Here is a 23211-nt window from a genome sequence, read left to right on the forward strand (position 1 = left end):
CTCCTTTCGAGGAAGTGGAGATCCCAATAAAATACCAAGAGCACCTGCTCTGGTTTAAAGGCGCCCTAAAACATAATGATCACATCACCAGGCTCGGTCCACTAGGTAGACCAGGAGCAACGTGGCCAGTTCTAGCCAGCTACACACCACATCCAGACATTGATTAAATGTCAAGCGAAGAACTCTTAGTTAAAATAAAAGAATTAACAAAGGCCTATAGAGAGTTAGTTCAAATGGCAACGGAGGATATAACTTTGCTCCAGAAATTGAAAGAGACAGATATAACAGACCAGCCCTTTGAACTTGCCAGAATCATAGAAAAATCCTATGAAGAACTAGGAAGAGATAGTTTGGGTGGGAAACCAATAAAACCCCAACTAACTGAAAATCCTGAAAAAATATTCATTAAAAATAATCTAAACACTCCAAAAAAGAGCTGGGATGGAAATAAACAATCCACTCCCAAAGAAAAAAGATTTCAGTCCAGAGGAAGGTCTCCTCGGCGGAGAGAAAGATCTCCGGACCAAGGACACAAGTCTCCCCAGAGGGAGCCCTCTGAGAAAAGATAAAACCTTAGAAATAGGCATAATCTAAAGAAACCTGATAGATATCAAGATATTGATACACGTCCCTCTCGATCTTTTCAGACTTCCTCGCAGAAATCGGAAAGAAGAGGACGGTCAGAACAAAGGGAAGAGCACGTCAAGTCCAAAGACAAAGAACCTGCTCATCAAAGTAAAAAATTACAATTTCCAAGAAAGAAGGTAGCCAGCATTAAAATAGTCAAACATGCCGAGGATACTGAGGACACAGCTGAAAAACGGAGAGTGGGCCCAGACAGTGCTAGACAGCGCAGCAGAAGTGACCATAGCTCGCAAGATCCTGATGAATCATCTGGAGACAGTGGACACGAATGAATACATTCAAGTGGAAACTGCAGACAGCAGAGTTAGCAAACCTCATAAAATATACGAGATAACATTACGTATAGAGGGAGATAAGACTAGGAAAGTAAGGGGTCTATTTTGGGATAACCTTTCCAAAGGCTATGACATCCTTTTAGCTGAAAAGGACTGGCCACCAGAGTTTGTCAGGGAGTGCCCTCATGGCGAAGAAAGGATTATGCCTGCCTTCTCAAATCACATTCCAATTCATAAAAAATATACACTTGCAAGAAAGTGGGCAGTAGCCCAAGCTCCTGCTTTATATAAAAATCATGTAGGATGGGATGAGGACTCTCCTCCTCACAAAATCCAATTAAAATGTCAACCAACTGCACAAAGGCAGTACCCAATTAAGCAAGAAGCTAAAAAAACAGGTCAGGGAGATCTTTGATCAACTTGAATACCAGGGGGTGATTGAAACATGCACTTCACAAATGAACAATCCTTTGTTTCCTGTCTCCAAGCCAGACGATTCATATCATCTAGTTTTGGACTATAGACACCTTAACTCATGTTGCAAGACATTTGCAGTACAAAACTCACACAGTGCAGCACTAATGAATAACATCATACGCAAAAAATACAAAACAACATTAGACATCTCTAATGGATTCTTTTGTCAAAACATTGCACCTGAAAGCAGGTATTTGACCGCTTTCTCAATAATGGGCTCCCAGAAAATTTCTGTCGACTCCCACAGGGGTTCAAGAATAGCCCAGGATTATTCTCAGCAAGAGTAGCAGAGTTACTACAAATGTATGATGATGAGGCATTATCTTATGTCGATGACATCTATCTAACAGATGATGATTTGGATACTCACTTGAAAAGAGTGAACACCATAATACTTGGGTTCACATCAGAGGGTTACAAATTCAAATTTAAAAAGTCACGAATTGCCCATCTGACTGTCCTATTTTTGGGATATGAATTATCAAGTGAAGGCAAAAGCCTAGCAGACAATTTCTTAGAGAAGTGTGCTGTACTCCAAGAACCAAAAACACTGAGGAACTTACAATCAATACTAGGTTTCCTAAATTTCGGAAGAACTTACATTCTAAATTATGCAGAGAGGGTTAAACCTCTCTATGAATTAATAAAACCTGATTTTAAACCAATCAATTGGACTCAAAAACACACAGAAATTTTGAGATCATTGCAAACAGACATGTTAACAAAAACAAAATTGCAAACTCGTGATAACACACGCAACCTTGTAATCCGAGTCATCCCAGGAAGATGCGGATTCACGTACCTGACCTCTAATGAGGGAGAAAAGGTACCAATAGCATACAAATCACATTTGTACACACAAGCTGAAAAAACATTCAGTATTACAGAAAACATTGTAAATGCGGTTCAAACAGCTGTAGCAAAAGAAAGAGCCCAAGCCAAAGGCAAAAGGATAACTGTTTTAACAGCAGAATCAGCCTTTGAGTCATTAACAAGCCCACGCAATTTAACTACCGTGGCATTAGATCCAAAATGGATTGAATGGGAAAATTCTCTTGCTACAGAAAAAGTGAAATACTATGTTGACCCGGAAATGAAAAAAATGAAAGATCTAACATATGAAAGAGAATATCCTCTGCCAATCGAAATTCTGCCCATACAACTTTACAGATGTGTAATCTACATGGACAGATTTGCACAACACTACGATGTAGAGAAAAAATCCTACAACGCGGCGTGCGCGATTGTTAAAGGTCGCTGGCGCTTGGGTAAATTCAGACCGATAATTACCAAAACTGAATCACTCAGAAACTGTTCAACTCAGCGAGCTGAAATAAGATCTTTAAAAATGGCGCTTGAAAATGCCGATCGCGAATTCCCGACACTAATAGTGTGCGATTCGCATTACTTCGTCAAATCATACAATAACGACTTGCAGAAATGGATTCAAAACGGTTACAAAGATGACACAGGTGCCACAATAAAGCATAAAAACTTTGGGAACAAGTAGTTCTTTTACAGAAAGAACTACAAAAGACTCACGTGATCCATACACTGAGTCATCAACGTGATGGCGTTCACGCTGCAGGGAATTCATTGGCTGAGACAGCCACAGCGAAAGCAACTAATCCGGCTTCCGTAGCCACAAAAAAGCGTTCAGAAAAATACATAGACGGGGAAACCATGCTGGCGGTAAAAACGTCCTCAAAAGGCGACTGTGCAGCATTGCCCGTGAACTATCCACTCAATTATACATACATAATCGATGCAAACTCCGTTACTTTTGCCCGAATCCCTGGAGTGGGGGATAGAGTAATTCCAAACATGAACAGGAGAATCTTCTTAATACAAGAAGCACATATGGGATTAGGTCTAAGGCATCAGATGATAAAGGAATCTCTGACAGAATTACAATCTGAATACTTGTGGCCGGGAATGAGCTTGGATAATCACAAATTTGCAAAAAATTTTTAAAACTGCAACAGAGATCGCAGTAACGAACCGGCCGAAGTAGTGCCAGAACACCAAATAGAAAGCGTAAGGCTATCTATACGCATGATTAAACAGGAAACATGCGTCCCAATGTATATTTTTTAAGACTAGATTCACTTACAATGTAGACACCAGCGCTCGGCTGACGCCAGAACTGTTATAAAAGATTTGCGAGTCTATATCGGCACATACGCAATTGGCATGCTACAATCTGACCAGGGTCCTGCTTTGTAGCTCTCGGGCTTATAAGGAGGCAATGACCAGCATGGGCATTGCGGTACTCTTGTCGCGTCCATCCTGAGGGAAACGGGATTGTGGAAAGAAAAAACCGAGACATAAAGCAATCTATAACAGCGAGGGTATTAGGTACGGGTACTGGGTGGGTCCAACATTTAACAAGTGTCCAACGTAGTCTTAACAATCTGCCAAGAAATTCTCTAAAAGGTTGCAGTCCGTATGAACTATTGTTCAGGACTAGAATGCACATTCAGGACCTCGATAGTCAGACTTCAGTGGTAACAGAAAAATGCTTGGCTATTTTACAGGACTTAAATGAAACAAGAAAAGACCTGAGCAACGTAAAGCTAAAACAGCAGCCAACAGCCACTGAAGAGAAACCACCTGTCCCAGCAAGGCCTGTCTGGATTCCAAAGATTGGGGATCTGGTCAGAGAGAAGATCGCGGTGAAGAAGGAATTTGGGCCTTCTTACAGAAAAGCAGTACCTGTCTTAGCTGTCAACGGAACAAGATCAGTTGTACTACCGCCCCTTGCTGGTAAAAAGGAGAACCGAGTTGTATCAATCGACCTGGTAAAACCACAATCATGTGGCCAATAATAAGTAGTAGGCCTAGTGGACTCCCAAGAAAAAGCAGAAGACCAAAGTTTGCTACAATCCAAGAGGTTCAAACTGAGAGACTAATCACATTTGATAAACCTGCAGTGATTAAAAAAGGACTATGCAATGATGCCATGGAACTTGTGCCTCTTGAAGCCCAAATTGAAACAGTTCATCAAGAAACACCTGTCTACAACGATGTAGCCACAGACTATGCTAATGAAACAAAGAAAATTCCAAAAGCAAATAAAATTCTTGAAGCGATTCCAACAATTGACAGAACTGCATCTGGCTACTTCATCAATTTCAATGACTTTTCTGAGGATCCAAGCGAGCCTGAAGAACAGCCAACAACAAAAACTTTTAAAGACAAAGTAACAGAACTCTTTCATCAACTCAAAGAAACCTATCTGATTTCTCCATGGATTGAATTTTGGATTGTGGTAGGTGTACTTTTCCTCCTGCTTTGGCTCATTGTGGTTCTTTGTTTGGGAAAATTCATTGAGGGAAAATACAGTACAATGGACACAGCAACTCAGAACATCAACTTGGTCTTAAAGCCACACAAGTCATCCCACATCGAGAAAAGAGAACTATCATCCGTGAATGTCACAGCCAATCCAATACCCGGTGGGGTAGCTTGGGACTAAACAGATTACGATATTTATGGCCCGGTCGAGCTCTTGAAGTATCCAAACCAGTTTAAGATTTCATTGAGTGACTTTGTAAAACTAGCAAATTTTCTGATGATTGGGACTTTGAAAGTATTAATGATATGATGTCAGATTTAGTAATGTCAGCAAAATTTACAGAACATGATTACTTGCAGGGTTCATCTAATTATAAAGACATGTACTGCTACAACCTTTTTGCACATCACTATTTGCATAAATCTGCTCAACCTAGAAATGTTTTAAAGTATAATCAATGGGAACATTGTGCAACTCCACCAAAAGGCAGTTCAAAAACATTTTATGAGAAATTCCCATACTTCTCAGGGTTTAACACAAGTGAAGCAGAAGTCTTTTATTTTAAAATGTTAAATAAGACAGGAATGAAAACAATGCTGACAAATACTAAATTAATCTATTCAGAAGCATTTTATGAAAAAATGACTACATTTGGTTTTGATTTTTGGAAAAACAATATTGAAACAAAAACGATCTGGGGTACCAAAGATTGGCAGGTATAAGGTATAGAATCATTATTTAGAGCCTGCATGATCCCAGAACAAATAATGTTCTTGAATGATACCATTCAACAGACAACCTGTCTTGGCCTAGCCAAAATTAAAGACTTAAACAAACCGTCTATTCCAAAGCAAACACCTGACAATGATAGCACTACAGATGTTGAGATAGACGTATCCCATATTTTTAACCAAAACAGAACACATCCTGATTGGAAAAAATGGTTGATCTGGCCCACAGACACAAATAACTGTCAAGATAGATTCCTGAACAAAATACAGGGGTTCAAATTGACCAGGCCAGACCCTAGATACTCCCAGAGACAACATCCAGGGATAGTTACAACATACAGTGTAGGAAAACTCTGCCTCGAATGGCTACAGACATCCACACTGGCAGAAATTAAGCAACACTTGACTTTACTTAAAGACGGTGCTGACTTGCGTGATTTCATAATGGGACCACGCAAACAGCGTCAAAACCGTTTCATAGCGGCCAGTATATATGCGGCATACAACGAAGCTTGGAAAGAAACACAAATTGAAACAGCAGAAAAAATACGAGAAATTGACCGTATTAATTTGGAAAAATCACTTTCTGTTGTGGCCAATGGGTTAATGACTCTGTCTTCCAGAATATATTCACTGGACAGTATTGTATCATCTGCTATAGATATAATAGAACAGGACTTGGAAATGTTACAACATGGTCAGTACCAATTACGTTCTATTGTACAGCTTGGCTGGACGTTACAAAATCTGCGTTCAGGCTACGTGCCTTGGCGTTTAATCAACACAACGTCATTATTCTCTATCTTTAACCTTACTGATACACAAATCAGCTTGGCACAGAGAGGAGCGGCATATACAATTCTGAGCATTGAAAAACTTGAGAGATTACCATTGACAATGTCAGAACGACCTGTCATTGAATGGATAATACACGGAATAATAACTATTCCGATAACTACTTTCAAATTTAAATTCTGGCAAGAATATATACCAGCAGGCCAGTATGAAAGGTTGGGTAAAGGATACATTAAGTCATCATGGAAATTACCTTACACACACACATGCTATAGTGAAAAGGAACAGAATGTATTTCTTAGTGGAAATAATTGTAAAAGATCACTAAGTGGTATACTTCTGTGTCAAGGTATTAACCTGCATGGGGCCTGTGAGGGGACTTCAAATAACCTTTCATGTCACCAGCATGGCACACCTGCAACTCGAATAGAGCCATTCTTTAGACGGCTTTCTAACGGGAGCTATATTCTAATAGTGGACCATAGATGTTGTGGCATGGTGCCAGGAAAAGCTTATCTAGTTAGCGTTAGTTCCATGGTCACTTGCTGTATGGAAGTATTGTTTCCAAACAGCACTCCAGACAGGGAGGAAAACATTTGGCCATTTTTGAATATCTCTTCTATTCGAATTGATACTTTAAGCAGAATGAAGTCTGTCCTTTTGCAGACAACTGTGCCCTTGACGTCATCAAAAGAAACGTATGATCAGCTAATTGCCCCCTACATTTCGCAGAAATGTTAAGCCAAATCCTAAATATGTCCGATACTAGCGGTATCCCACATGTATTTAAGACAGTTTTTTCGGGACTGTTAACACCCTTCACAACAGTTCTGGGCATTTTTCCTAATTTTGTCCATTCTGTCTTTGGCGGCCTACCACTCCTGTTGGGACTCGTAGCAGGCATTTTATTTTTGATACTTCTGCTTCGTTATGGCAAGCCAAAACGCAGACAAGACTCCAGCCACAATGGAAGAAACGATCCTAGCTATACGCTATCGCGACCGCATAACTAAAGTCCTTGGATTAGCCCGGCTAAGAGATCTGAATATGACCTGGTTTCTTTCATTCAGACTTATCTGGCAGAATTGCATCTTACCTGTGCTTCGATGTATGCTATGCGGAGAAGAATGCGTGTTGGACGTCTGTCTTACACTACAATCAGCAGTACCATTGGATACAGATACTTTGCTAAGTCCTGTAACGGCTCATGCATCGTGTTGTCCCCAGCGGTTACCAATCCTGATGACGGCATTCGTTGAGACTTCACCACTGCGATTAAAGGGTAGTGAAGTACGAGATGAGAGCAACATCACCCAGGTACGACCTTCTGTGAGCACTGCTGATCCTGTCATCGATGATAGCAATCATGCTCACGACTGCACAGTTGCGGCATTTTCCAACTTGGTCGAACTTTCACCTGAAGCGGTAACCACTTTTTTGAAAGTCTGTCTGAAATGATGTTTTCCCCCGAACAAAAGAATAACTTTTAAGCAAACTAGTACACAGCGTTCCCTGAACTCTGAATTCGGCCTTCAGCTTTGATAAACAAAAGCTACTGAACATATTTGGAACTATATTTTTTCTCTCTCCCCTGAAAGCAAAATTATTTTTTTCCCGATTCCAAAATATTTACCTTTTTTCTGGCACATGTACTGTGCTTGAAGTAGAACTATTCTTAAAGAACAGAGCTTCTATTTTAGGAACTCTAAAGACAAATATATCACGTCAGCCTCTAGCACATTTACAGCAACTGTATTTATATGTGATGGAATGGTCTCGACCCTTTTTTCTGTATTTAGAGCCATTTCATGTGTAAATTTCGCAAATCATTCATGCCGATATATATATGCATCCTTTTTAATGAATGATTACACTGCTTGAAAAGCGTACAGTACCTTTAATCCTTTCATGTATTTCGCATACACCATTTCAAATGCAAAAATGTATTTTGGGGTGGGTTGGTATACACATGCACCTTTCATGTTTACTATTGCTTAAGTTTTAGTAATGATGGACATTAATTCGTGGAGTGGGTGAAGTGTTTTATCTAGGAACCCGAATCGATATTCCTATTTTATGCCCTTGTCCGGCTATAATCAATAATATCCATACAACGGCATAATAACCATATCCATAATTCAGTCGTAGCACATGCTGTCACATTAAGCAAGGCTACTTCTCCGGCCCCCTAGTAAGCACACCGAGTTCTCTAAACAAAACCAAGCCTCCAGCAACCTGGGAAATCCCCCTTGCTTTTGTTTTGATTTCGTCCTAGAACTCCTGTAAAGCACTGTAAGAACGGCCAGTTCTTAGTGACATCTTTATTGACGTCTTATGTCCAACCTTACGTCAAACACAGGCACCTTTCAGGTATAAATATACCAACGTTGCCTTAAGCAAACACACAGTGGTGGATCTGGAGCAGAGCAGCTATCTACTTGCCCGAAAGCCCAGCTGATGCGAGAGCCCACGGACGCTGCCCCTCCTCCTTGACGCGCTGAGAAAGACGCTGTCTTTTCTCCTGCCGAGAAATCCAGCTCCGGCGTTTCCAGCCTACCCTTGCGGGTTGCTGGGATATCGAGTCCTGAGAGAGAGATACCAGACCTCCTGCTTTCTATTACCCAGGTACGGAACTGACTAAACCCTTACAGAGAATTCTTGAGTCAGATTCTTGGCAAAACAAACTTAACTTAAACTGCTACTTACTTACTCCTTCCCACGTATTAGGCTTAGGTCAGGTACACCGGGGTAGGCGTATTTAGAAGCACCAGTTGAGTACGATTAGTCAATGTATATATGTATATATATATTTTATCTATTTTAAAATATCAATGCTTTTACAGTATTATTTTATAATCCTCCTTTTACTGTACGCACTTTACTTTACCATGAGCATTACAATCGTGGCAATTCATTTCTCTTGTATGAGGAAGAAGACTGCTCAATAAATAACACCTTTTATTGAAAACGCCCGTCTCTCTTTTCTCTGCATTCTGGTGAAACTAAGTACGCACATTTGACTGAGTGAAATAGCTGTCTTTTGTTTTCACACGACTCTAGAGATACGCTCTTATTCAGGGAGAGCAAAGTTGTCATGTTTTATGGTTGTCAGAAGCTAATCCCTTCTTGTCTATCCAGGGAGGTTAAACTCCTCGTTTATTCGAGAAAGTTTCTAGTGACCTCTGAGCTAGCTGGCAAACCTTAAGTCTAATATAGTCAGTAGAGACCTAGATAACCTCAGTCCTACGTCTACACTGCTGAATATATTATTCCAAAGCGCAGAGCCTATTGGGAATATAGGAACTACACTACAGGGTCTCTCAACAATAGTCCCCGTATTTAAAAAGGGAGACCATAACTGCATTTTAAATTACAGGCCTATCTCCCTGTTAGATTCCATAGTAAAAGTACTAGGGGGCGTTATCTTGAAGAGGCTGTCCCATGGGCAGAGGAGAAGGAGATCATCTCTGACATACAGTATGGGTTCCGTGCAGGACATTCTACTATGGCCCAGTGCCTCAACCTCTACCTAATCCTGGGTAAATACACCATCGCACGGCCAGGAACTGTTTACATGGCCTTCATGGACCTTTCCTCGGCTCTTGACTGTGTCAACCGGGGAAAGTTGTGGCAGTCAATGGAGGCCATGGGGGTAGAGAAACATCTGGTGAACTTCCTAATGGACCTACACAGTGACACACAGGCTAACGTCAGATATACCCGGGATCTCAAGGTCACTCGAAGTTTTAGAACGAGTCGGGGGGTCAGGCAAGGGTGCATCCTGGCCCCCTTTCTTTTTAACTTATATATCAACGACCTCGAAGACAAACTGGTTAAGACGGGGGCGGACTACCCATATGTGGGACGACGGGGTCTGCCAGTCCTACTGTATGCCGACGATGCCATCCTCTTAGCCCGCACCCCGAAAGGACTACAAACATTATTGGACACCTTTTATGGATTTATGTTATCACGAGATTTACATATAAACAACACTAAATCATATGTGTTGCAGGTGGGAAAGGCAGCCAGAAAACAGCATCCATTTAGGGTACATGGAACCAGGGTGCCCTCATGCACCACATTTTCTTATCTGGGGTACTTTTAGATCAACAGTTGAACTGGGTTGCACTTCTGAACAGGAAAAGGGGAGAAGTGGCTAGGGCTAACGCTGCGCTTTTCGATTTCGCAGCCAGAATGGGCAATAGACCGGTGGCGGCAATGCTAAAGGTCTATTACTCCAAGAGTACTGCAATAGCCACTTATGGGAGTGAACTATGGGGATACAGCAACCACGAGGGTCTCCAAGTCGCTGAAAATAAATTTTTAAAACAACTTTTGTCCGTCCCTCAGGGAACCCCGAATACATCAGTGCACGAAGAAACTGGCATGCCCTTCATCAGTGACACTTTGTCACTGCACCCCCTTATGTTCTGGATGCAATGTTGGCTCAACAAACATCTTGGGCTAACACATAGCTTGCTAAAAGAAACCCTGAGCCTCGAACATATGTCCAAAATACCGTGGCTGAGATATCTTAGAGATAGTTTCGGCAAAGAAGGGCGACCGGACCTATTTGTAAACCCGTCAGGAATATCGAGGACAGATCTTGCTTGTATAAAACAGTCATTTATTACTCGCAAGAAACTGGACAGAGAGGAAAGGGACTCGTTGAAGCCCAGCGTGTGCCTCCATCTGATGTTAATAACCTTGCCTGTTGAGGAGCAGTACTTACTCTGGCCATTACCAGCATATGAGTGATTTCTTTTAATTAGGTTTAGGTTTAACTTGTTTCACCTTTTATTGGCAGTCCCTAGTGGGTGTCATAAGGGGATGGTGTTAGCACCCTGTGGCTGCGACAATCTGTCTCCACAGGAATTGCTTCACTTCATGTTTTATTGTAAATATTATGAATTCCCCAGGGCTTTTTATCTTAAACCTATTTTAAAAAGGATGAATTATGTACAAGCTCGCCCTGTGCTATTTTACCTACAAATGTTGAACCCAGAAAGTATACCTCATGTGGCTGGTTTTTTAAAATGTACTATGAAGTATAGAAAATGTTTGGATATGTAAGACTGTCAAGAATAAAACCCTGTGTCTTCTGTCCCCCTTTTGATCATCCAACAGCTGAACATTTATGTTACGAACAGCCGGTTTTTATAAATTGTAACTTGTCTTGTGTATTTTTATCTGAAAGTTTGGATTGCTAGTTTTACTATCATGTGAACTTTTATGGTTTTTGTAAAAAAAAAAAACGAATAAAGTACTTTTGAATTTTGAATTAGAATACCTTACTGTACCGTGGGGGAGCACCAGCGGCACATCTAAGGTCAAAACATTTGAGGAGTTCTTGTGTTCTCATTCTGAGGTAAAGTGACTCTCAGTCTGAGCTGGACAGGGTTGTATGACATTACCAAACATTCATTTACCACACATGTTTTTACAATGCAGATTTTAAAATGCATACCACGCATTTACATTCACTGATATCTGAAATACCTTAACCATACAATCCCCTACCACGCACACTTTTACCAGGCTTACTGTTACAGAAAAATCCAGTCACAGTATAACACTGCCGCCTATTGTACATTAAATCTTATAACACTATTTGTAAACAAAATATATATATTTTAAAATAAATTACATTTATGTTGATTACAGGTTTACTTTTTGGGGGGCACCCCTCAACCTTCCCTTTTTTTAAATACCCTTTATAAACTACTTACCACTTAGTCACCAATACAAACATATATGCTTTGTAAAGTCTTGCGTGGTAAAGACTAGCGTGGTAAAAGTAATTACGATTTAAAATTGCCTTTTGATTGCATTTCGTGATAGAAACTTTGTGGTAAAGGTCATTAGCCCTTTTCATTCCCCCAGCACAGTATTTGTTCTCAGTAAGTCACTGTAGATGACATGTGGATGCCAGGATGTACACTTTACTGTGCCAGATTGACTCAAGCTAAAACTCCCCCACTGATTAGGCCCAATAAACACATACAGCAGAACAGAGAAAGAGGAGAAATTCAGAGAAACTGGAAGACAATGTGAGGAAAGTACAACACATCCAGATCTGTCTCTCCAGGTGTGTAATAATGATATAATTATTATAGGAATCCCTAGGCTCAAGACTAACACTGGGCGTAGTTTGTGAAGTAGCGCTACGCGTAGCTACGGGAAGTGCACTTCGCACTATGCGAGCTACGCATAGTACTACTTGAACTGCGCAGTACCCTGTTTGTACTGTGCAAGATGCCGTTTTCAATGATTGCACAGTGCGGATAAGCATCCGGCACTGTGCAATCATTGAAAACGGCATCTTGCACAGTGCGAGCTGTAGTTTTCTTCAGCTCAAGTAGATTTTTATTAGAGCAGCAGCTTTCTCAACTCGGTCTGGTAGGTTCTCATTGCGAGCGGTCGCGAGCATACGCGACCACTCGCAATGAGAAACCTGACCTCCCCGCGTTGAGAATCTTGCCGGGAGGTTTATTTTCCACACTCGCAATCGGCAACTTGATGTTGCTGATCACGAACGAGGAAAAAGTCTCGCCGCGATGTCATTTTGCTTGCTCACGGTCGCCAACTTGACGTTGAGGACCACGAGCAAGCAAAAAATGACCCCTGCATTACGCGTGTTTGCACTGTGCTACGTACAATTCGCGTAGCGCGAAGTAGAGGAAACTTTGCAAACTACGCGAGCATAGCGTAGTGCTTTGCCCAGGGTTACTCAAGACCACTGCCAAGTGCGAAGTGTCAAGCTGACACAGTCTTTAAAGGTCTGAAATAAGTGTTAGGAGATGTTTTTAATGATCATCCATGATCCCTCTCAAGCTCGGCAGGAGATGATGATGTATACAGCATAAGACTGAAGCAATATTTTAGGGATAGTACTCTCCTTCAGTGTACAGCGAGTTCCTACCCATACCATAGAAAAAAACTTAGCAGACTGTTTCCCCTACAGGTATAAGTCTTAAGAGATCTTAACAGGCTAACAAAAGAGGAAATAACTGTTCATTAAAACAAACAAACAAGAACAATAAATGATCCAATTTCTTCAGGAAAGAACACACATTATTGGAAAATCAGCAGACAAAGGTCGGGAGATTGTAGTAACCGCATTTGAATATTATAACCAGAAGTTGTACGCATAAGTCAGTGATGATTGTAGCTAACTATAGCCCCTTAGTAGAAGTACAAGGCATCTTATGTCTAATAATATCTCGCAAAAGAGACAGTAAATAGATTTCATAACACAGAAAATACCAGACGGACAATAGTATATTTCGTTTCTAAAATACCCCCTTGGAGATTAGTAGCTCTGCAGAAGTACAGTATAATGTTTATCAAAAATTGTAGCTCTAAGAGTTCTTTTGTTGATGTGGGTCGAATCTCTGTACATCTCATAATGAGGTACGACCTTCAGAGAGAATTCTTGCAACAAATTATTTGGAATCAATTTCCTTGAGTAATCCTCAGGAAGAACAATTACGGTAACAAAGGAAGCTTTGGTGATACGAGAATACTGCCTAAATGCTAGACTGCTTCAGGATGGAGTGTATCAAACCTTCTGTGACAAAACGTTATTTCTCATTATAATTGAATTTATATAGCACACGTGGATTAGTGTGGATTAGTAGAGGGGAATATAAACAGTTTTTAGGAGCAGTGGACATGAGAGCTTTAGTTGGATGAATAGGAGAACGGAAGGATAGAGGAGGGACGAGTTTAGAAAGGATTACTTGGGGGTTCATAGTAGTAAAGAGGTTTAGGAGGAGTCATCCAGTGGAGGTAGGGGATATTTTGAAAGAGGAATAGGATGACTCATAGAGTAATGGTTTGAGGAGGTTTTGGGAAATCTACTGATAGACGTAGGACGCATCAATAAAGTCAACTTTTTCTGCAATGTGCCCACTTTTTGACAATCATTTTGAGAATCTCTTTTCCTCTATCGCTCTTGTTATCTTTCTCTTAGGGCCTAATTATCAGTGTAGCGGTCTGAGGACCGCCAGACTCACGGGGGCATGGCAGTGGCGGTCCAGCCACTGCCGCACCATCGGTCTGACCACCCCATTACAAGTTGGGCCGTCGGACTGCCATTGCAACGCCACAGCTGCCAGGGAACCATCGTTTCCTGGTGGTGGCGTAGCAGTCAAGGCCTCAGTAAAATGCTGGTGGTGTCGCTGCCGCACGCCATGCATATTACGAGTTTCAGAACCTCCAGCGGTGTCATAGAGGTCTTTCCTCTATGAAAGGGCTGGCAGTCATCAAACAAATAGGTCCCTACACGGCCCACTGTTGCCCATGTGCAATGGGATGCATGCAGGGGTGCACAACATGCTCCCCTCTGTGTGCATGCACCCCAGTTCCTGCACAGCATAGACTTTACGTTCCATGCTGTGCAGGAACTATTTTTGGCATTCCCATTGCAGTGCCCATTTTCAGAGGCACCGCCGTGGGACTGCCCAAAACAGCCTGCCAGACATGTGGAAACTTGTAATCTGGCGAGCAGTGCAACCACGGGTTTGGTTGTGCAGGAGTCGACAGCCGGTGTGGCGGTCCGCTCCCCCACCGTCAAACTTATATTCAGGCTCTTAGTATGTTGGGTTGACTCTGAGAATGTCGAGGCAAAAAGAAGATGGAGGCAAATAGTTGATGCAAACCTGGCTGCATGCCATTGGTAAACCACATCTTATTAATTGCATACAATGACAACTTGCTTTCACAATGTTTAAACTGTGTTTTGGTTTAAAAAGGGGCCCGTGACCAACTGTGAGAAATATCTTGTTTAAGGGTTGCCTTGTGAAAGTATTAGTTGCTGTTGGGAGGATACTTCGTAGATAAATGGTATCAGCAGCGACTAAGAGTGGAGATCGTGCTTATTCGGAACACGGCGACCCGGGAAGATGCAACGCAGCCTATGCTTGATTGCTTCCTAAACATGCACCTACTGAGGGTTATCCGCTCCAGTCGGATCACTAGCAGCACGTCCTGGGCATTCCACACGTGGAATGAATACATAAGCACAATCTCCACTCTTAGTCGCTGCTGATACAGTTTATCTACGAAGTATCCTCCTAACGGCAACTTAAGCGCAGGACTAATACTTTCACAAGGCAACCCTTAAACAAGATATTTCTCACAGTTGGTCACGGGCCCGCCGGGGCGGAATTATCACTGGTGGAGCGACCTTTTTCTTTCGTTTCTCATACCGCAGCCCTGAGGAGTCGCGAACACACTGTTCCTAACGCGACGAAACACGTGTCGGCTGGTTGTGGAACCATTAAAAACTCTGAAACGACAGCGACAAGTGCCAATGAAATGTTATCATTCCTTTTGTCCTTGGCTTCTCAAAACTGTGTTTTTTCCACTTGAACATGACTGTTAGAAATATTACGTGTGTGTGCATAAGGCATTTATGTTTGTTGCACCACATAACTAGGGCTCCCACCCACTGTTCAGAGATTGGTAAACACTATATAAATATAATTTCATTGTATACCGGGCAGATGGACCGGCTAGACTTTGAAGATGGGAGTCAATAATGGTAATCGTTTTCAATACAAACACCAATGCAAGAACATGCTGATAATGCATTAACAAAATTTGGGTGAAACTTTTTAGACATCTGCATTTGGGACAGCTCCATGTCAGTTCAGTTGCAAATAAAAAGCAAATAATGGTAATGTTCTTTCTATTTGAAGGAAGTGCTTGACAAACGTTTATTGTGTTGGACAGTGCCTCTTAAGCTGGTCATGGAAGTATATAGCTTTGTTTTTCGACTTCTTGGAAGCATTACAAATATTCATGTTGACCAAGAACTGTAATTGTATTTAATTATATATTTAGTTATTGGTAATTTTGTATGGGGCGAACCGGACCCTCGGGAGAATTGGAGTGTTTTTACAGTTAAGAATAATAAATACAGTAAGCGTATACTTGAAGAATAACATTGTTGGGTGAAAACATATCCCAAAAACAGAGAGCGAAAAATGTAAATGTAAATGTCATGGTATTTATAGAGCGCACTGTCACCAGCCGGTCACTTTGCGGTGTTGCCTATTCGGCTTCTTGGCGGTGAGACTCATACCGCTGTGGAACCCCTCCTGGCTTTCCCTGTGAAGTGTCCACTCCAGGGCACCCCCAGGGTGAAGCCAGGCATTCTTAGCGCTGTTGGGGCCGGTGTGGAGGCTAAGCAAGCTATTGCCCAGAGTTGCAGCATGGGGCCCGTGATTAGAATAGGCACCGAGGCGAGATTTAACAGGTCTGAGGAAATTGAGCCCGAGACCCCGCCGAGGCGGGAATCAAACCCTGGTCCCTGGCCAGAACTCTGCATCAGGGTTTGCCGCTCTAACCATTGAGCCACACTCCTCCACAGCAAGTATATACTTAGTGTTGTTCACAGGGCATCAAATAATGCGAAGTTCAGAGAGTGAAGTGGTTCTGAAAGAGTAGGGCTTTGAAATATCTCTAAATGGCAATATAGGAGAGGTTAGTTCTGATGGACGGGGTATGGAGTTACAGACTCTACAGGTACATCTAGAGAAAGATTGATTCAGTATTTTTGTCTTCTTCAAAGATGGAGTTTCCAGGAAGAGAGTGCCAGCACTTTGAAGCAAGCGGGAGGTCCCAGATATTACCAGATTTATTTATTTAAATGTGTATATCATGGCAACAGCTACCTTAAAAGGGTTTCCCGGCGCTATCAAGAAAACAACAGAGCACAGAGAGAAACCTACTGGTTAAAAAGCCAGGTTTTAAGTGACTTTCGGAACAGTATGAGGTTAGACTGAGTGAGGAGGGACAGATATGGTTTGAGAAGTCTGCCTGAATAGATTTATGTACCATGCTTTCCAGTCGGACTAAGCGTCATACCTCAGTGGGGAGTCAATTGAGTCCCCAGAGAATTGGGGTGATGTGGTCAGATCTTCTTGCGCTGGTAAGTACACGGGACACGTAGTTGAGGGCTGATTTTAAATGTGTAAGGTGAGATTTAAGTATATGAGCTAGAAGGTTTAGTGTAGTCCACTCTGTAAAAACCTGGTGCTAGGCTGGACCGGCTTTAGGGCAGTGTGACCGGTACAGCCGCACTGGGCACTGACCTGGAGGAGGCGCCGCTGACCTCAAGTGGGGGCCCGTGTTCAGCAAAAAAGCACAATTTAAAAAAGCAGCTGATGCAGAGCTCCTTGTGCATCCAGATTTCAGGCAGCAATAAAAATGTCAAGATAACGCTCGTAATTAATGTTCCTGCTAGAGAGAGAAGCAGGTTTTTTTTTCTGGGGGCTATTGTGACTCACCATAAAGTAGCGCAGAGGGTTAATATGCCTGCTGCAAAGAACAGATCGGTATTTAAAGTGGATAGATGAGTAGATTTGTAAAGCCAGCCTTTACCAATGCTTTAAAAAAAAATTCATATATGCAAGAAAGGGGCTGTGGAGAGATGAGGGGCCCTTTTGCCGGGTGTTAGTGAGGAAATCTGAGGAGGAGGTCATAGGGGCTAGGGGCACATTAAAAAAGATTGTTGCACCGGGCGCCACTAGCTTTAAAGCCGACCCTGGTACTTACCACCATCTCAAAGCCTTCAGCTGGAATTGATAGAGCAAGATTTCGCATCGCGACTTGCTCGAGTCAAGAACCTCGAAAATCTATTATAATCTCGTAACTTCAATTGTTTGTTTTACTAATTTTATGTATTTTGAATGTGCGTGGGTATCATAAAGACGCTTGCTTATGTGTTTTACTAATACGATTAATTCTTGTCCCTAAAATGGCCACTGCTTGACTTTCCTCTTCTGCGCATGCGTCAGTCACACTCACGTGACTACACGTAGAGATAGTTTTGGAGGAAAAGGGTGCGCATGCGTAATAGCCACCAGATGGCATTTCCTTGTATTAACGTGGTGAAGCTTGTGCCATTGTTTTCGTGTCATTATATATTGCACTAATATTTAACTTGCATAGTATATTTTTATGATGATAAACGTGAAGTACGAAAATATGACATGTAATGCCTTCATTTATTTCCATGTATTAATTTGTTTTCGCTTACTTTTCATGTATCCTCGGCACTGAGGGGTGATGGGGCTGGGGAGTCCATCTTGGAGGGAACTTCTGCGCAGAATCAATCGATGGTGCGGTGGCATTGAAACCAAGCCAAAGAAGGTTGCTGGCAGAGCCTGCATGGGAAGATGAACCTTTACCCAGCGAGAAAGCCTAACTTGTACCCTATTTGTATACATTGTATTCTTTCCATTGTATTCCCTGCGACTTCTCGTGGGAACCCCAATCTTGCTAGGCGGCACCTTCACATGCAAAATAGGCCTTAGAATAGTCTGTTCTGATTGGTGTGTTAACCAAATCCTACCTTAGGACCAATCGAAATTGGGGATTCTGACACTTTGCAACATTTGGGGGGTGGTACCCTGTCCCAAAACAGTATATCTAGCCTAGGTTCACCTAGGGAAATTGTCCGACTTGTCTGAATAGCTGACCTGTCACTGACCCAACGCACTCAATAGGTGACTTGATACAGAGGTGCTGCGGAGCACTCTGTCCGAATTTGACCATAGACTATGGTTTTACTAAACCTTAAGTGCTGGCGGAGCACTTTGCTGAGGAGTTCGCTGACCCAATCGGGGTTCCGATCGATGGCTGCAGAGAGGGTGGAGCGCAGGCGTTGCTTCCGAACTGCGGGTGCTGGTCGTGCCTTGGTGGTCCTGTCCTGATCCTAATCTGGGTTTCCTGTCCTGTCCTGGGTGGCCATTCTGCACCTGCTGTCCCATTGATGACTGCTATTCCTTGGGGTATTTCCTGTCCTTAACTGACCCGTGGCCAGGGTTGGTTTTCACACCAGTCTAGGTAAATATCGCTCTGAATCCTTAAACTGCACCTTCCTATTTTTCCGTCTTTGCTTCAATAAAGACATACCCTTTGCATATGTTAAATTTTCCATGCTTTTCTCTGCAAATCATTGCATCTCATTAAAGTCATTTACAGTTTGCATTTCATAGCATGTTCCTATGTTCCCCTGCCTTTTTAGTATAAATCTCACTATACTGTTTATGAATTAAATGCGTGTTACAATTTTCCTCCTAAATACTGAATTGAAGTAATAACGTTAGAATTATAGCGTGTTGCACTTTTTACCCTTCCATAGATGTATAGGTTACCCTAGTGTCTTTTCTCTCGAAATATGACCCCATGATAAAGTTCCTAATACGTGCATAAAATTCCTAGCATTAAGTACTCTCCCTCGAATTTCATTTCCGTTATTTCTGAATTTCCCTCATTAGTGGGTTAGATGGTTACCTGTATACTCTTCCTATATAGTTATGTGCTCTTCGTTATTCTGATTATAGATTGCCTCATTACTATAAACTGTATGATTGCAGAATCTGAAATCTAAGATAAACTTTTAAAACTTCTCAGTTGTCCGTGGTCATTTCATGAAATAAAGTACAAAAGTTGGGGTTTGTATCTTGCTGCCTTTCCTTTTACAGCTAGCTCCCTGACCCATCGTGGTTATAGGTACCCATAACAGTGGATGGTAAGTTGGGTACCCTGGAAATAATTGAAAGGGAACTCACAATTATTGGTAGTAGATTGTGTGGTCATCTGATCAATGTATATGATAAAATAAAGTATATGGGCCCGAAGCCAGGAGTGGCGAGATTATTGGTCGGGTGACCCGCGATCTCTAGCAGTAATTTTCTGGTAGCGAAGAGGATGGTTAGGGAATAGTTAAAGGTTAGGTAGACTAGTTAGGCTAGCTAAGTCGGAAGCTGCTAGTATATTGATGCTGCTACAAAAGTAGGCACTTCAGGAGATCTGATCATTCACTTGAAATGTTTACTTTGAAAAATTATGAAATGTTTTAAAATTGTTATTTTTGTTATTATACTGTTATATGTATTAATCCATTCGTACGTGAAACGTTTTTTATGTTGTTAGGAATCCCCGGGGAATTGAATAGCGAGTGGTGAATAGAATCCACTTGCTTTGAGGTCACTGGCCCAAGGAAAGTTGGTGCAGGTTAGGCAGAACTGGAAGCACTAACTAGGGTTTTTCTGAATGTATGATTGAATAAATGTTAGTAACGAGGTTCATTGGCAAAATTCCTAATGTGGCATAACCTAGTGAGGGTCGCACCGGAAGAGTAGCAGGTTCATCGGAACTCGAGTGAAAGCAAAGGGGTTCGCTAGGGAAACGTTAGGCTCGGATATATCCCGGAAAAGTGGATGAGTCTAGGGGAGTAACAGGTTCTCTAATGCTAGAGTGAAGGGTAGGCAGAGAAGATCTACTCGTAGTGAGTGAAAAGTAAATGGAAGTAGTTTACTTGCAGTAAAACAAATCTTTCCTGTCTAGACACTTGAGCACAGTGGCGAATGTGTATTCGTTGTTAAATAACCAAGCACTGAACACTTTAGAAAGAAAGAAAGTTTCCGTTACCTTGTAAAGGAGGGAGTCAGGCGCGAAGCTGCTCTGACGTCACTCCGTGCCGCGCTGGGATTGGTAGGCGTAGCGAGCTGGTAGCAGAGCTGAAATTGTAAAGGAGGGGTGAGTGCCAAAGCCGTGAGAACTGTCTCGCGAAAGGCCGCGCACCCATTGGTCGAGATTATTTTGAACTCGTGCATTATATTGGCCGCACGAAAATAAAAGACGCATTTGGATTGGGAGTGACTTGTAAACAAAGCCGCTTGCAGAAATCGTATGTGGCACTCGTATACTCCGGAGACTAGACCTGATCCAAGATACCTAGGGTTTGGAAAAGATCAGTGGAAGACTAATAGATACGACATTATGTACGGAAATAAGAGAAAATTGTCCCTCGCAAATAAAGTAAAGAATTTTTTCAAAAAAGACAAACCGATTAAAACTAGAGAAGGTGGTGTCATACCGCCACCAAATACTCCCGCATCTTTCATGATGTTCGATAAAGGGTATAACACATGTGTATGGTTGGAGAATTGGGTGGAATACACAAAAGATGACGGAGTATTGGCTTTTCCATTAGATGGAACATTTAACAGCAGGATTCTATTCAATCTTAGAACCAGAATGAATGACTTACATCCCAGACCTAGATTAACGCAGTACGAAGCACTAGAGGAATGGGAAATTGAGGCTTTCGAAAGGGATAAGCCCCGAATGGATAAAGGGTTAACAAAATTTTATCCAAAATTAAAGCAAGAAGCCCGAGCCAAAAAGATGAAACAGTGGAGGCAGAATATGATAGTGGAGGGATTGTTTCCCATGATGCCAGCAGATGATCCTTCTGGGAGGAAGAAACGGTTGGAAAAATCTAAACACTGGGTACCCATTGGAGAGTCGGATGATGAATTATTAGATGACCTGTGTACGAGAAGTCCGCCTCCTTATAATGAAGGACATCGACCTTCCAGTGCAGGAGATATTTCCCGAAGACTCCCTCCCCAGGAAGAAGTTAGGTCCGCAAGTGTAGGAGGGGGTTACCACATACCTCCCTATACCGAGAGTCTAGGACCAGTGGATACCAGAAACGTTTACCCCAGAATGTCAGCTAATGGGGAGACAGGATATTCCCGTGAAGGAGATTTTTGTTCTCGACCTCCCTACGGAGGCGAGATGAGACCCTCAAGTTCAGGAATGCCGTTGTTACAGCCACAGTATGAGGAAGAACGAAGATCCCTAGGTACAGGAAGTTTATTCCCAAGACCAAATTATGGTGAAGGACCTAGTGAGACTCATCCCACTGCCCCGAATTATGCTCCCACACTGACCCCGCAGGTGTTACACGACAAATCCTTAGAGAGATTACTGGAAGAGAAGGAGCGGGAGGTCCTAGCAAAACAGAGAGCTGAAATCATTCAGAAAATGTCCCAGTTAAATACCAGTCCTGAAGCATTGACAATCCCAGTAACAATCGGACCCGTGGTTTCATTGTACGGGGATCGGCATGAAAGTCCAAAACCTCCAGTCATTACTCCCGTCATAGCACAGCCCAGACCAGAACCCTTAATTGTAGATGAACAGACAAGTGAGTGTGAATCTGAGGTCTCACTGATGGATCTGCCCATTAGAAATACAGGGAAAAGGATGCAGAAAAGACATAATCCTTTCAATGCGAGGGAGATTCAAATGGAATCAACTTCGGGTACTATAAGTGTCACTTTGGTCACACCTGAGAAAATCGAAAGATGGAGTCAAGAATTAGAGAAACAAACTTCGCAAACGAAACCTTTAGACCTCTACAAACTGAGAGTAGAAATAGAAGAATTAATGGCAGGAAATGTAGGATTAGACAGATTAAATACCTACTCTGAAGAAGAACTGTTGTTTATGTGCAAAAGTCTTACCCGCAATGTCCGAGTACTTCATGAAAAATTGACAGATACTGCTGCTAGTATGGGAATAGACATTTCAAAATCGAAACCCTTGCAGAAACCATACCGAGCAGAATTTTCAGACAAAGATTTGGAAAACCTGAATGTTTCAGGAAAAAAGGCACAGGTCAAAGAACTATTGACAGTGTTGCAGAAATGGGGAGACGTAGAAAAATGGAAAGCCAGATGGGCTAGAAAAAAGGATGAGGCCAGGTCTAGGCAGGTAACTCCTGAATTTGTCCTAAAGGAGATAGACAAGCCAGAACAGTTATGCCCTATGCGGGAAGTGCCAGGAGGAAAATATGTACATGTTCCATGGTCCCGACAGGATATTGTGTCCTTTACCAATGACTTCCCTAAATTGCGAGAAAAGCCAGTCGATTGGTACCGGCAGGTAGAAAGATTTGTAAAAGTGCAGAAATGCTTGTGGAAGGACCTGTATGGGTTCTTCGACATAGTGGTCCCTGTAGATCTGTGGACTGAGTGTAAGATAGCCATAGCCTGGCCTAGTGAGGAATACCCGAGAGACGACAAAACAGGGGAACCATCGAAGGAAGTGATGAGGAAGTATGAACAAGTAATTCAACATTTGAAAATAAAAGTACCTGCAAAGGAAACTGATTGGA

Source organism: Lissotriton helveticus, chromosome 8 (assembly GCF_964261635.1).
Source record: "Lissotriton helveticus chromosome 8, aLisHel1.1, whole genome shotgun sequence".
Taxonomy (NCBI): domain Eukaryota; kingdom Metazoa; phylum Chordata; class Amphibia; order Caudata; family Salamandridae; genus Lissotriton; species Lissotriton helveticus.